Below are 15,527 nucleotides of genomic sequence, written 5' to 3'. Positions count from 1 at the left end.
GAATGAGGTGTAGGAGGTCTGTCCAGAAAATATCCAGCAATCAATGTGGTATAAAAAATAGAGAAATTTATTGAAAAAGATATAATAAACATTGTACATAAGACAATGACACCTCAGTCCTCTTCAAAGTAGGCACCTTGGGACCTCACAAAGTTCCCCCAATCGCCATTAGCTGCTCCATCGTATTTTTCTGAATCTCATCAGCAGTCTGAAATCTCTTCCCTTTCAAAGGTGATTTTAGTTTTGGGAAAAGACAGAAGTTGCAGGGCACCAAATCTGGGCTGTAGGGGGGCTATGTGACCTGGGTTATTTGATGTTTCACTTCTGCACAAGATGTGATACACAAGTAGGCACATTGTCTTGATAAATCTGCCAATCACCAATTGCCCATAGCTACAACCTTCTGAATCATCCTAATAGTTTTCATGGAGGAACCTTCAAGCTTAACACAAAATTTGATACAGATTCGTTGTTCTACTCACTCAGTCATTTTGAATGTCATAGCCACACAGTACACATGCTCACTCAATGACGTCTACCACCCCCACTGACTAGTACAATGAAGTCATCATTGTTCACACATGTGCATTCCAGTCCACTCTCCTTTGCTGCCAGGTTATAGCAATGTCACTCAAACTGTTTTCATTATACTAACAAAGGCTGGACTTTTTCTGGACAGACCTCATATTTAGAGGACATTCATTTTTTTAATAGCAGCTACATTGAAATATAATGAATAAAATTCACCTTTTTAAAGTGTGCAATTCAATGGGGGGAGTTGTATATTCAGAGTTGTGCAATCATCATTACTATCTACTATCAGAATATTTTTATCTCCCTAAAAAGAATTCTGTAACCATTAGCACTTGCTCTCTGCCCCTTCCTTCATCCCTAACACTGGAAACCACTAGTTTATGTTTTTGTGTGTAAATTTGCACACAAAATTTACATTCTATTCTAGGCATTTCCTAGAAATTCTAGGCATTTCCTAGAAATAGAATCATACAATATGTGACCGTTTATGACTGGTTTCTCTTACTTAGCATATTTCCAAGGTTTATCTATGTTGTAGCATTGATCAATACTTCATTACTTTTTAAAAAATACTTTATTTATTGACTTTTAGAGAGAGTGGAAGGGAGAGAGAAAAAGAGGGAGAGAAACATCAATGTGTGGTTGCCTCTTTCATGCCCCCAGCTGGGGACCTGGCCCACAACCCTTGCATGTGCCCTAACTGGTTTGCAGACGACCACTCAATCCACTGAGCCACACCAGCCAGGCTTCAATACTTCATTACTTTTTATGGCTGAAAAAAAAAACTCCCACTGTATAGATCACAATTTGTTTATCCACTCATCAGTTAATGGTCATTCAGCCTGTTTCTAGCTTTTGGCTATTATGAATAATAACATTTGTGTACAGGGCTTTTTGTGCCCATATGCTGGGTCATACAGTAATTCTATGTTCAACACTTTCAGAAACTACCAAGCTGTTTTTCAAAGTGAATATACCATTTTACAACCCCATCAACAATGTCATAAAAGTTTCAAAATCTCCACATTCTCACTGAGACTTATCATTGCCTTTTTATTTTAATCATTCTAATGAATTTGAAGTAGTATCTCCTGTAGTTTTGATCTGCACTTCTTTTTTTCCCAAAGATTTTATTAATTATTTGTAAAGAAAGGGGAAGGGAGGGAGAAAGAGATGGAGAAATATCAATGCACAAGAGATACATTGATCAGTTGCCTCTTGCATTCCCCCAACTGGGGACCTGGCCTGCAACCCAGGCACGTGCCCTGACTGGGACTTGAACCAGCAACCTTTCAGTTCACAGGCAGGCACTCAATCCACTGAGCCACACTGGCCTGGGCTTTATATACATTTTTTTAATGACTAATGATTTTGAGCATCTTTTCATGTGCGTATTGTCCATTTGTATAAATTTTGGGGGGGGGGACTGTCAATTCAAATATTCTGCCTATTTTATATTTGGATTATTTTGTTATTATTGTTGAGTTATATTTTTATACATTCTGGATACAAATCCTTTATGAGGTATATAATTTGCAAGTATTTTCTATAATTCTGTGGCTTGTTTTTTCACATACTTAACATTGATATCTTAATAAATGTTGTCCCTCTCTTTTTATTTACAATGAAAGAAAAAGAATACAAAATTTGTACAGGCACAAGTGCTCCACAAAAGGGCAGAAATAGAAGTCAAAGAAATGAGACTTGGCCTATGAGTTTGAATTACATCATCCTCAATGCCATAACTGTAGTTGCAACACAAAAAACTATCTGCCACATTTTATTTCTAAAGTCCCTCTGAACTCAAATCAGAATCGGCCATCAAGAACCCAATCAACTATGAATATCTCCAGTAGAGAGCAGTAATGTTTTTTGAATATTTTGTTTAAGTAGCTTTAAAGCTAGAAAAGGTTTAAGGAGCATGTATCATCCTATCCTATTCCCACACACCTTGGAACGTAAGACATAAGGGCATTTATTCTACATTCATTAATAGTTTATTGAGCATGCTCTATCCCCAGGTACCATGTTAGTCCTCGGTATGCCAAAGAAGAAAAGATATACTTCCTACCCTCAAGGAATTTAGAGTTTAATGAAGAGGTGTACCTCCATCTCCCAATAGCCTCTTTTTCCATCAATCAAGTGGAGCATTTAATAACTAATCATCCACTTCTCTATCTCTAACCACATAAATGTGTGTGTGTGTGTGTGTGTGTGTGTGTGTGTGTGTGTATTCTTAGTTGAAAATAGTAAGTTCAGGAGGTGCTTAGAAATAACATAGCCTCTCATTTTATACATAGAAACACTAAATGCAGAGTGGGTAAGTGATTTACCCCAGATCATAATAAGAACTAAGATTAATACATGACTCACTATGTATCAGGATCTGTTCTAACTGTATTATTCATTTAATCCTTACTACACTCATTTTTTCAAATAGAAAACTAATACACAGAAACATTAAGTAATAACAAAAATAAAATAGCTCATAAGGGCAAAGCCAAGATTTGAACCCACATAGTCTTGTTCCAGAATCCATACTTTTAGGCATTTTGCTATATTTAGGTAGCTATTTTTCAAAGTAGTCATAATTTTCTGACTCATGTCTTTATACTTGCTTGTTATTTTATGCTAGTTATCATGGTTTCCAGCATCTCCAAAGCCAATTCTCTCCTTAAGAATTATCAAAGAAAAAATTGCAAATAAATTATAAGACAATCAGCCTGAATAACAAACTGAAGATGGGCTGAACAGAAGTCTTATAACCAAGGATTTACAGAAGAAGCCACATCCAGACTGGTTAAAAAAGGGTGGAGATGTAAAAAGTTCTGGCCCTACATCCTCATGCAGTGGTTAAGAATCCAGAGGAATATCTCAGCTGCAAAGTTCCCCCCCTGAGGAGCGGGGGGGGTGCGGGTCTCAATCCCATACCAGGCTCAGCCTCCAAAGCACCAGTGGCAGGAAAAGGAGCCTACATACCATCAGGTTGTGAAAATCAGTGGGGATTCCACCCACCAGGGTGAGACAGGAGATTACTAGAAACCCAGATGCCCTCTTAAAAAAACAGTGCACAACATCACATTTGCAGACAATCACCCTGAGCTTCAGCAGAATGAAGGAGGCTCAGGGCAGACTGATGTCAAACAGGGAAAGACTGGTTTGCATGGCTTCTGGGAGAGAGCTAGAGGGACAGCCATCAATGTCCCTGTGCTGAGCCTTTCTCCAAGACACCACCCACAGACAACATCTTTTCTGGGTCCAGCACTTCCATCCAGGTGGGAGTGCAGTAGCCCCACACTCCTGACTCCCTGTGGCCTTGTCCTTCTAAGATCACACTACAGAGGGGTCTGCAGGCTATGGCCATCCTGGGCATGCAGTGCAGACTTTCTTGGAAGGCTCTTGAGGCAACCCAGTCAGACTCAGGGAGTGTCAGAGATACAAAGATAAAAAGACTGCATTGTGTGGCTCTAGGGTGAGGGTCATTTTTCACCCCCTGCACACCCTCCCAACTCCCTGTCACCCCGCCCTGCTGAACTCATGCCCTGCAAAAGAGTCTGCTGCCTGAGCCTGTGGTGTAGACTTTGTTGACGGGATCTTAATGGCTAACTTATAGAGGGTCAGCGATTGAGTTTGTATGGCTCTGGGGCAGTGGCAGTTTGCCCCTCCCGCCCGAGCCATGTACAAGAGCAGCAGGGCATAGCCCCCCAGTGCCAGACCAGCAGCACCCAGTCCCCCAGTGCCAGAGCAGTAGCACCCCATCCCCCACAGAAGATCCACTTGTGCCATCACAAGAGAACCACTAGCTCCACCCTCCCCACTCCCAGTGGCCCTTCCAGCCAAGCTTGAGCAACATTGTCAGGGCTGTGGCAAGCCTGGTAATTGGTGCAGAAGACTCTCCAGGAAACTCGGGCAGACTCTGGAAAAAACTAAGCTGTGTGGTTCGTGGGTGGGGGCCATATTTCCCTCACTTGCTCAACTGGCAACACCCATTCCTGTGCAGAGTCCTCCCTAAACACAGCCAAACCTTGTTCTGTTTCGACCTGATAAATTCTGATGGTCTCACCCTGATGACTCTCTGAGACTCCACCTCATCACAAAGGTCCCAGGGCACCTGGAGGGTGGCAGATCACTTTGGTGTACTCTGAGAATGTTGCTGAGTGGCCTCAGATGTAGCACTAGTGCCGGGTTTGAATCTACATCAAGAAAGAAACTGAAGAAGATACAAATAAGTGGAAGCATATATGGTGCTCATGGATATGAAGAATTAACATCCTTAAAATTTCCATACTACCCAATGCAATCTATAGATTCAATGCAATTCCTGTTGAGATACCAATGGGACATTTCACAAAACTAGAATAAATATTCCAAAAATTTATATAGAACCACAAAAAACCCTGAGTAGCCACTGCAATCTTGAGAAAGAACAACAAAGCTGGAGGCATCACACTATATGATATCAAACTGCACTATAAGGCTATAGAAGTGAAGAAAGCATGGTATTGGAAGAAAAAAACAGACACATAGGTCAATGGAACAGAACAGAAAGCCCAGAAATAAACTCATGCTTATATAGTCAATTAATATTTGAAAGAGGAGTCAAGAACATACAATGGGGTAAAGACAGACTATTAAATAATTGGAGATTTTAATTTAAATAATTAAATAATTGGTTCCTTTCACTACCTCACACCTCTCAGAATGGCTATCATCAATAAATCAACCAACAAGTGTGGTGAGGATGTGAAGTGAAAGGAACTCTCGTGCACTGTTGGTGGGAATACAGATCAGTGCAGCCACTATGGAAAACAGTATGGAGGGCCCTGACTGGTGTGGCTCAGTGGGTTGGGTATCCTTCCACAATATGAAAGGTCACCAGTTTGATTCCCAATCAGGGCACATGCCTAGGTTGTGGATTTGGTCCCTGGTAGGGGTACATGCAACATGTACAAAAGGCAACTAATTGAAGTTTCTCCCTCACATCAATGTTTCTCTCCCTCTATTTCTCCCTCCCTTCTCTTTTCTCTAAAAAAAATAAAGTAAAACAATATTTTTAAAAAGATAGAAAACAGTATGGAAGTTCCTCAGAAAATTAAAAATAGGACTCCTTTATGACCTAGTATTCACTTCTGGGTACATATTCAAAGAAATCCAAAATACTTATTCAAAAGAATATATGCACCACTATATTCACTGTAGTGTTATTTACAATAGCCAAGATATAGAGGCAACCAAGTGCTCATCAATAAATCACAGATAAAGAAGAGGTGTTACACATATACAATGGAATATCGCTCAGCCTTAAATAAGAATGAAATCTGACCATTTGTGATAGCATGGATGGACCTAGAAGATGTTATGCTAAGTGAAATAAGTAAGTCAGAGAAACACAAATGCCGTATGATTTCAGCCACATATGTAATATAAAGAACAAAATAAACAAACAAACAAAATTAAAACAGATTCATAAATGCAGAAAATAGACTAATGGTAGCCAAAAGGGAGAGGAATTAGGGGATTGGATGAAAAAAGTTGTAGGGATTAATAAGTATATATTGGTAGTTACAAAAGTGTCATGGGGATGTCAAGTATGGTATAGAGAATATAGTCAACAATATTGTACCCCTGGCTGATGTGACTCAGTGGATTGAGCTGGGGCCTGCAAAACAAAGGGTCACCGATTCAATTCCCAGTTGGGGCATGCCTGGGTTGTGGGCTGGGTCCCCAGCTGGGGGCACATGAAAGCAACCACACATTAATGTTTCTCTCCCTCTCTCCTTTCCTTCCCCTCTATCTAAAAATAAGTAAATAAAATCTTAAAAAAAAACAATATTGTAATAACTAAGTATGGTGCCAGGTGGGTACTTGAAATATTAAAGGAGGGACACTTTTTAAAGTATATGATTGTCTAATGACTATGCTGTATATCTGAAACTAATGCAAAATAATATTAAATGTAAACTGCAATTAAAACTTAGAATAAAGAAGTGCCCTGGCTGGCGTAGCTCAGTGGATTGAGCACAGGCTGCGAACCAGGCATCGCAGGTTCCATTCCTGGTCAGGGCACATGCCTGGGTTGCAGGCCATGGCCCCCAGCAACCGCACATTGATGTTTCTCTCTCTCTCCCTCTCTCTTTCCCTCTCTCTCTCTCTCTCTCTCTCTCTCTCTCTTTCTCCCTCTCTTCCCTCTCTAAAAATAAATAAATAAAAGCTTTAAAAAATGTTTAAAAACTAGACAGACATTGACATCGATTATTTAAAAAAAAAACAACTTAGAATAAAGAAGTATCAAAGAAATCTCAAGATACTGTAACACTTCAAAGTCATAAGTTTTTCCAGTTGGGAAAAAAAAGGCCCAATTACAATGTGGATGTATGTTACCAGAAAGTGGAGATTAATATACCCACAGCCATAAGAAATACAGTAAGTAATCTTATAATAATTTTTATAATAATTAATTTTAAGCTAACACTGAGAAATGTTACCACCACTTTAGTGTAATTCCCTTGTCTTCTTTACTCACCACCATGTACTTCTCCCCACCTCCAAATCCCAGTCTTTTAAATTTGTTGATTCTTCCATCAAGTAAGAATGGTAGAGGAACTCAAGAGTTAAGGATTTTAACCTCAGCTGATAGGCTTAAGTGATTAATGCACGTGGAAATCTGTTACTCCAGTAACTGGAATGCATAACCTACAGGACTACAGGAGGTCAACAAGCAACTCACCCTTTGTGCCCCAGGGGCTCTGCAAGAGTTGGACTTGGTGTCTGAGCCATTGTGTTCCAGGGAGGGAAGGTCAGTGATGCAGATAAAGAATTTTTGATCAACAAATAAAGAAGTACTAGGAAAATCACCTCTTGATTGCAACTCTTATCCAATTAACCTTTTCTAAACTCCTTACCTACTCTTTCTTCTCCTTATAAAATGTTTGGGTTAAGATGGTTTTCGAAGGCACATAACCCCCATCTTCTCAGACCACTAGCAACTGAATAAAATTCCCATAAAGATTCTATCCTTGTCTCTACTTATTGGTTCTGGTAGTGACAGAGAGCACAAATGCTGACTTTTTCAGTTTCAAAGTCATGTTAAACTGTGAAACATAAAGTAAACAAAGCTGGGGTTTTAATCTTGAGTTGACATTGGTATACACAACGTGGAGAAGCTGTGTGTTTCTAAAGTCTCAGAGATTTCATTTTATTTCATTTCTTCATCATTTTGCAAAATTTATTCTGTGCTACTATGTGCACAACACTGTACTGGTTTTGGTGATGCACTAGTCCATGAGATGGGAGTATCCTTTGCCCTCCTAAGGTCCACACTCTCACAGCCTCCTCCACAGCATGTTAGGGATCTGCAGTCAGCCAACTGACATTTTCCACCTACTTGCCTCTGAGCGATGGCTGAGCTTCAGGAAGTTTAACAAAGTAACTCCACAAGACTAGGGACTGCTAATAAATAGATGGCATCACTCTTGGGTATACAGACTATAGATGAAAGTGAATATTGTTTAGAAATGACTGTAATATGTTATTTGAGTGGCCTATTAATGTATTTCATCAGAATGCATACATCTTTTTGTCCTTGAGGACCCTAAATAGCAAAATATTATATCTGCTCATTGAATTCTTAAGTAAATTAAATGCATCCAGGAACTTTATTTGACAATTGAGTTCATTCAAGGATGAAGATAAAGTTGTAAAATTTCCACTCACCTATATATCTATTTTCATCCTCCAGGATGCTTCCCCCTTATCTTTATTTGTAATCAAGCTATCTGTGGCTCTCCTACCTATACAGAGGTTGTCGTCAGCCACCAAAAGCTATTCAACTCATCATAACAAGGGGCTTTCTGTGAAGCCCTAAATTCTTTAATTCACTCATCGGGTCTCAAGTTCTCTGAGGAGTCTTAGCCACCTGAACCCACTTTCATGTCTATCAGTGTAAGACCTATCTACCTTTGCCCTCAACTTTGTAATGAGATAAAGAACATTTAGTTTATTATTTTATTGCCCTTTTTGTTAAAGTAATCAGGTTGTATTAAGCTATTGTAAAGCATATTTGAGTCATGGGCTCTGAACCACGTCAATATTCTGTATTAGGGAATTCTACTGGGCCCCCATATTTCCTCACATATGTGGCTACATATTTACCTCCTTTTTTATTTAAGTTTTAAAGACTTTAAGCTTCTTGAGGGCAAGTGTTTTATTGCTTTTATATGATCCATACAACACAATTTGGTAAAGGTCGTGAATTGGAACGTAATTAAGTTTTCAGAGATAAGTTAGTAGAATAAGCAGGTAATTGAAAGGTGTGTCTGCATAACAGGGTGCTGAGCTGGAGGTCCCCCAAAGGGAGAAAACCCCCATAGCAATCACTTGGGGGATGAGGGAAGTGGAGCAGGCCAGTGAGCGCTACTTTGCATATCTGAAGAACTTGGCCAGTGTTTTAGTACTGTTAGAAAGCTGTGCCTGCTCAGAGCCAGGGAGATGGGCGTGACTGTAACCTGTGATGCGATGTAGCCAGAGGGGTTTCCTGTACCTGCCAGCGTGTCTTGGAGGCAGCTCCTACATCATAGGGCCACCATTGCCAGCACTAACAATCGCAACTGAGAAAGCAGAAGAAATCAGACTACCAGCAGATGTAACCCAGTGTGGGAGGAGTTGGAAATGGGATTATGGAGAAGAACGCAGCCAGGATTTAAATCCAGGCGTGGCAGCTATGCTGGGGTTTAAGCATGCAGTTTGGGAGTGGAGACGGGGCTGTCCTGACCACACAGCTTAGAAAGAAGCAGAAAAACAGGATGTAGCAACTATGCAGGGCTCTTGACCATATGGCTAGGGAAGGAGAAGCCTCTTGGCCCTATAGCAGCAGTATGGGGCCTTGGACACGTGGTTTGAAAGGATGCAGGAGGACTCCCACCTGCCCACCATGAGGATGCAGTTTGGGATTAAGAACGGGAGCCTAGACAAGCTACAGACTTCTATTTTTTTTTCCTGAGATATGGTACCCCTGACTAGCCTGGTTTGGCAAGGGAGGCAGGACTGTGTGTGTGTCTGTTTGTGGGTTTTTAAAAGGAGTTTGCAATTTAATGGCAACATTCCACCATTATTCTGAGCTTGTATAACTTTTGAATAAATAGTTCCTTTCCTTTTTACCAAACCTCCAGCACCGAGAGCCACCATTTTATCAGTGGTGGGCAAAAGAAGCATAGAGTGATAGACCTACAGGGGGGTTTCTGCAGCATCTGCATTAGGAATCAGGAGACAAAGCCAAAGAGGATGGTGTTGTGGCGACAGGCTGACATTTGGTTAGTTAGTCCTCATTGACTTATCAAGTCCAGCCTGACACTCTCTGGAGGAACGCTGACAGACTGTGGGCCACAGAAGGGCAAAGGCCACATTCACCACATGGGCCAGTGTATTTCCCCAACCCGGTACAGTGTTTTGCACATAGAATGCGTAGAATAAATATTTTTTGTATGATAAATAAATGGGTAAAATAAAATAAAGTCAGAGACTTCTGTAACATGAACTACACCTGTCTTCTTCTCCTATGTAGTCCAGGATAGATAGATTAAACACATTGGAAAATCGAAGCTCATGCCTGTACCATTAGAACTCACGACTCCAAGTCCAGTGCTCTTCCTGGCACATATCTATTTCCTCTCCAACTGTAAAATATTCTGGATCGTGTTCTTTTAAAACATTTTGATTTTTAGCCCTGGCTGGCGTAGCTCAGTGGATTGAACGCGGGCTGCGAACTAAAGTGTCGCAGGTTCGATTCCCAGTCAGGCCACATACCTGGGTTGCAGGCCACAGCCCCCAGCAACCTCACATTAATGTTTCTCTCTCTCTTTCTCCCTCCCTTCCCTCTCTAAAATTAAATAAATAAAATCTTTAAAAAGAAAAGGAAAGATCTTAAAAAAACATTTTGATTTTTAAAATTCTTGATAAACCATAGGTATATTAGCTCCTGCTCTTAGCAAATCAGGTTTGATGAGTATTAAAGTTTAGCATTCGGTGTGTAATTATAATTAATAGTTAGTTTTATAATAGGCCAAGAAACACACACAGAGACACACATGCACACACAATAGTTGCTGAGGGGAAAATCAAGGTCTGGCTGTTGCTGGACCTGGGTTACTCAGAACCAAAGAAATGAAAGGGTTAAGTATGAGGAGCCTCAGAAACCAGCACCGGGAAACCTCTTGCCCAGATTGCAACATCATTCAGGGAACACAGATTGCATCTTCACAGGGACCCCAGCAAGCATTGCCTTAGTCACTAGCAGAACTCATCAGACCACTTTGCAGAAGCTGAGGAACACCAGCTCTGCTTTAATTCTAGGCTTTCAGTCTGGCTTCACATGTATTTTCTTAGAAGTCACCTCCTTTTCATGGACATGAGTCAATAACCAGCTGGCTACCGTGTGGTAGATTCCAATATGTGACCCAGATGACAGTATATATTCTCTTAATGCGAGGCATGGGGAACTTTCAAAGAAATATTTGGACAACTTCCCAGATCAGCTGGGGAGGTCAGGCACCCTGCCGCAGAAATTGGTGCTTCTCCTTCGGAGAAGAGGCTGAAGGTCATCTGCCTAGCACCTGTCTCATGGGGAAGGGGCAGTGTATAGTTAAAGCAGAGGGGCCATCAGCACGGTGGGTGATGAGAACACGGGGCAACTAGTCATGAAAGTTTCAGACTGTGACCATGATAACAGATCAACCCACACAGAAAGGCACAGCTGGTCTGCTTACACAATTACAGTTTGGCTTAGAAAGCCAAACTACGTTATTCCAAACACATGTGCAATATCTTATTCATCCTGTTCTGAGAATTCTCACCACTGCGCTCAGGGATCATTCTCAGAGCTTTCCACCAGGCCCTAGGAAAGCTCATATTAAATGTCTGCAACCCAGAGATTGAAAAGGGTAAAAAAAACATGGTCAAGGGGCCAAAAATAAATAAAATTCCTTATCAGTGATGATGTGCTTGATCTTACACAGCTGAATCAGGGGGATTCTGGCAAACTTTCTGAGAATGCAAAACTGTGAATGACTTCTGTTATTTTCTTCTGAACTGACATCGAAGTAGAACTAACAAACTTGAACCATGTTGCTGAGACAATATTTAAAAGTAATATTTTAATTTAGAAACTTAAAGCTAGCCAAACATCCTCAGACCCATGTTCAGTATGATTCTTTTTCAGTTCTACAAGGCCCACTCACCTCATCTTTAAGGTGCTGCATGCTTTCTGGATGTGCCTTCCGACGAGAGCATACTATATCTTTAAGTAAATGAATTATTATATTTATTTTGGCATACTCCCTCCCCTCTGTCAGATCCCCAGTGCTTTCTTTTATACACTGTAGACTTTAAATGTTTAATTTAAAGAAGTAGAGGATTTTTCATTATCATAAATAATTTTTAAAATAATTGGAAAAGAACTGTTAACATTAGATAATATTCTCTCTTCCATTAATCATAAAAATTTTCTTAAGACTCAGAGAAAACTAAATTCTTATTGAAGCAGACACCTGAAGCATAGCTCAATCATGTCACTCAGAAGTTCCTAGCCCTCACCAAGAGAATCACCTTAGAAGGGATGTACCAAACCCAAGTATTAGTTGATTACTTCATGTGAATTAAGTCATGAAGTAATTCCAAAGTCATGAAATTAAGCCACCAGATGACCAAATTGTGCTGATCCTTTCATTTCTATTATTTGTGACTTTGCTTGTGTCACTGGGTGACGAAACAGGCCACATATGCTGTTCAGTCATCCCTTTGTCACATGAATGTGAAGACCCTCCCAGTAGCTCTTTTTCTACTCAATGGGATGTGTAGAAAATAAAATCGTTTTACTGCTTCTTCTAGTGATTCTCAGTTTACCAAAAAAGAGATTGAGTCCTGAGGATGGGTCAATCATTCTTAGACAATACTGGGGTCAGATAAAGCAAAGGTATAGAATTTAGTCTTCCTACATCTTGCTTCTCTTTCAATACTTAGTTTAAGTTTGCCTTTCTTCATAAGGCTTTTTCTGACTATTACCAGCTGCATTGTCCAATCTCTTTATTTGTAAGAGTAAGCAGCACGTGATTGTTTTCTGTGTGTTCATGTAAGTTGTGAGCCGCTGAGCTTAAGGGCCAGGACTAAGTTTGATGTTTCTTTGATATCATTCCTGATGTCAAGCAGATTGATGGACACATAGTATTTGTTTAATATCTATGGTGGGAATTTGAATCACTATTACAGACTTCAATGAATTTTCTGTGGAACTAGTGATGAAGTCTTTTAGAATTTTTACCAAAATAAATTGATCAGAGACTCCCTTACAGAATTTCAGATACTCATATATGGACTGCATATTTTCCAAGATTCCACAGGTACTATTTTCTTTTTTATATATATATTTTATTGATTATGCTATTACTGTTGTCCCCCACAGGTACTATTTTCAAAGAGATTGACTAAGCACAGGTGTGAAAAGCCAAATACTTTACATTTCTCACTCTAAGGCCTATCCTGAGATGCAAATAATTTGTAGTTACTAAAATTCTCTTCTCCTTTATGGCCTCATAACAGCATCTAAAGTTATTTATCTTTCTCTTCACTGTAATGCAAGCAGGAGCTGGTATGAAACCTCACAGAAGAAAGAAGAGAAACATCTATTTGATGCTACAGTTTCAGAGAAGTATTCCCAGAAGCAGTATCACCACTTTCTCCGGTGTCATTAATATGTTGTTACCATGAAGGGTGATTTTTAAAATGAGAATTATAATAAAATAAATGCACTTGTAAACAACATACCTAATACAGTTTTAATGAATTTTATCACTTTAATTTCCTGCTAATGGTGACTTAGGTTATCAAGCATGGAAGTCGCTTTTTCATTCAAACATTGGAATTGGAATCTTAACATATCGTCTAGTTTATAAGATTTTACTTTAGATGAAGAGACCGGCACCCAAGGAGGTTAAATAACTACCCCAAGTCACACAGGTAGTGATACTGCTGTAACAGAGGAATACATTATTTATGGATTTGGGGGGAAAGAGAACATTGTTTTCCAAATATTCAAAGATATATATATATATATAATTAGACATTCTCAATTTTTAATGTTAAGACTTTACAATTAGTAGCTCTTCTAGCACTCACTTTTTTCCTTGTTTCATATTTGTGTGTTTTTTAATCTTCCTGTCCAAGGACCAAACCCAAATCTAAATCAGCTAACAGATCTGTAAATACACAGGGTCTCTCACATGTCAGCTCGATAAACTGTCAATGATCAAATGAAGGTTCTTTCAGCCTTTCCTCTAAGACTCATTAAGAAGACAGCTGCCAGCCCAGAATGGCAGGGGCAAGAAAATAACAGAGCAGTGTCATGAAGCCAGCCTTCTTAATCCCTTTCCCGGTAATTCCAATTATAGTCTAATCTGAACACTCTTTGTGGGACACAACTCAGTCTCACATAACTCAGTTGTGCCATTTTCTCTACTCCCATTTACACAAACTGATCAGATATGCCCCAAATGCTGAGCGTTTGTTAGTATTCATTTACTTGTGGGAGGTCCCTGCACAAACATTAAAAAAAAAAAAAAATGGGACTGTGGATGCCATAGCAACTCAGAAATACAAATGTTGTCTAATGGAATCATTATTGAAGGTGATATAGTTCGTACAAAAACACTGAATTAAATCTGAGATAGGAATGAGTAGGGAAGAATGTGTATGATAAAAATACTAAGTTTCCCAAATTCGTGGCTTTGCATTATTTAAATGCAGGGCCACTTAACTGCAGAAGGAAACGGTGGGACAGTAGATGGGGTAGCCCTCAGTACATTGGTAGTTAAATGCTGGTTATGAGTATAGGATGTCCCCTCTACTGTTTTGTTCTCCCTCCATCCCGAGGATAAGGACAATTGAGAGATGGATGGGGCTGGAGGCCCAAAATTTTAACTTAAGTCGCCTAGTTTGCTACAGCTGTAAACTCTCCCCAACAAGCTGGGCCCTGCAGTCTTTCCAAGCACCGAGCGTAGAGAAAGGTAAAAGGAAACTGTGTCTAAGAGGTTAGGTTCCCGCGTGCTCCACCGGAGCTTTCCCTTAGGGCCCTTCGCTCGTTATGTAAATCACAAGTTACTGGGGGCGGGGGGGGGGGCACTCCTGAGAAGGCGGGGGGCCGACGGAAATCCGGTACTTCCAAAGTCCCCTGCACCGCGCGCCTCTCCCTCCGGTCTCTGGAAAAGTCCCCGCTCCTAGCACCCCCATCCCCCGCACCTCCCAGGGGAGATGTGTAGCCGCGCGCTGCTGCTGGCGGACCAGAGGCTGTAGAAAGCGGGCCGGAACGGCCACAGGGCGGGCTCCCCGGTTATGGCAGCTACGCTTTGTTTCCATCAGCGAGGGATGAGTCACTGGCCCCCCGCACTCTCAAAGCTGGGCAAACACTCGGACTAAGGCGGCTGTAAATTTAACAACAGGAGCAGCTACCGAAGCAGCCGCATCCTCTTCCTCCTCGGCCACTGCCAATGCCACCGCCACCCCGCGGCGACCGCCTCCGCCTCCTGCCTCCGCCCAGTTCCCTCCTCCACCACCCGCGAACTTAGTCAGCGGTTCGCGCCGCGGCGCCGCGATTGGCCAACGAAAGGAGCCGCGTCACAATGGAGCCGGTCGGAGGCGGCGAGCCTGCCGGCGCTGGGGCTTCCCGCTGAGCCCGCAGCCGCCAGCAGCCGACTGTGTGCGGGCGCCCGGGCGCCGCCTGCGCGCCCGGGGAGCGGCGCTGGGTGGGCGCCGCAGAGAGCGCGGGCGCCCGGGTCTGGATTCGCGCAGGTAGGTCGGAGTGGGACGTCCCTGGCTCTCGGTGGAGGAGCTGAGCCGACCAGGTGGTGGTGGAGGAGGACGCCGGGAGGGGACGCAGCAGGTGGGGTTCACCGAACAGGTGCGGTTACCTGTCCGCGCCTCACTTGCGAACCGGGATTGAGGGCAGCAGG

At 41.6% G+C, this 15,527-nt stretch overlaps 1 protein-coding gene across 2 annotated transcripts in view; it reads left to right on the top strand.

Annotated features, from left to right (window-relative positions):
• Positions 1-15,205: 15,205 nt before the first annotated feature.
• LRRC8B (leucine rich repeat containing 8 VRAC subunit B) overlaps positions 15,206-15,527 on the top strand; it is an 80,578-nt gene continuing 80,256 nt past the window's right edge. For both annotated transcript variants that reach the window (XM_045847061.1, XM_045847063.1), the window contains exon 1: positions 15,206-15,366. The gene's annotated coding sequence lies outside the window, so the exon portion shown is untranslated. The remainder of the gene's footprint in view (positions 15,367-15,527) is intronic.

The sequence above is a fragment of the Phyllostomus hastatus genome, unplaced genomic scaffold (genome assembly GCF_019186645.2).
Source record: "Phyllostomus hastatus isolate PE091 unplaced genomic scaffold, TTU_PhHast_1.1 phas_contig_524, whole genome shotgun sequence".
Taxonomy (NCBI): domain Eukaryota; kingdom Metazoa; phylum Chordata; class Mammalia; order Chiroptera; family Phyllostomidae; genus Phyllostomus; species Phyllostomus hastatus.
Note: the sequence above shows the minus strand (reverse complement) of the source record. Positions and strands in the feature narration are given on the sequence as shown.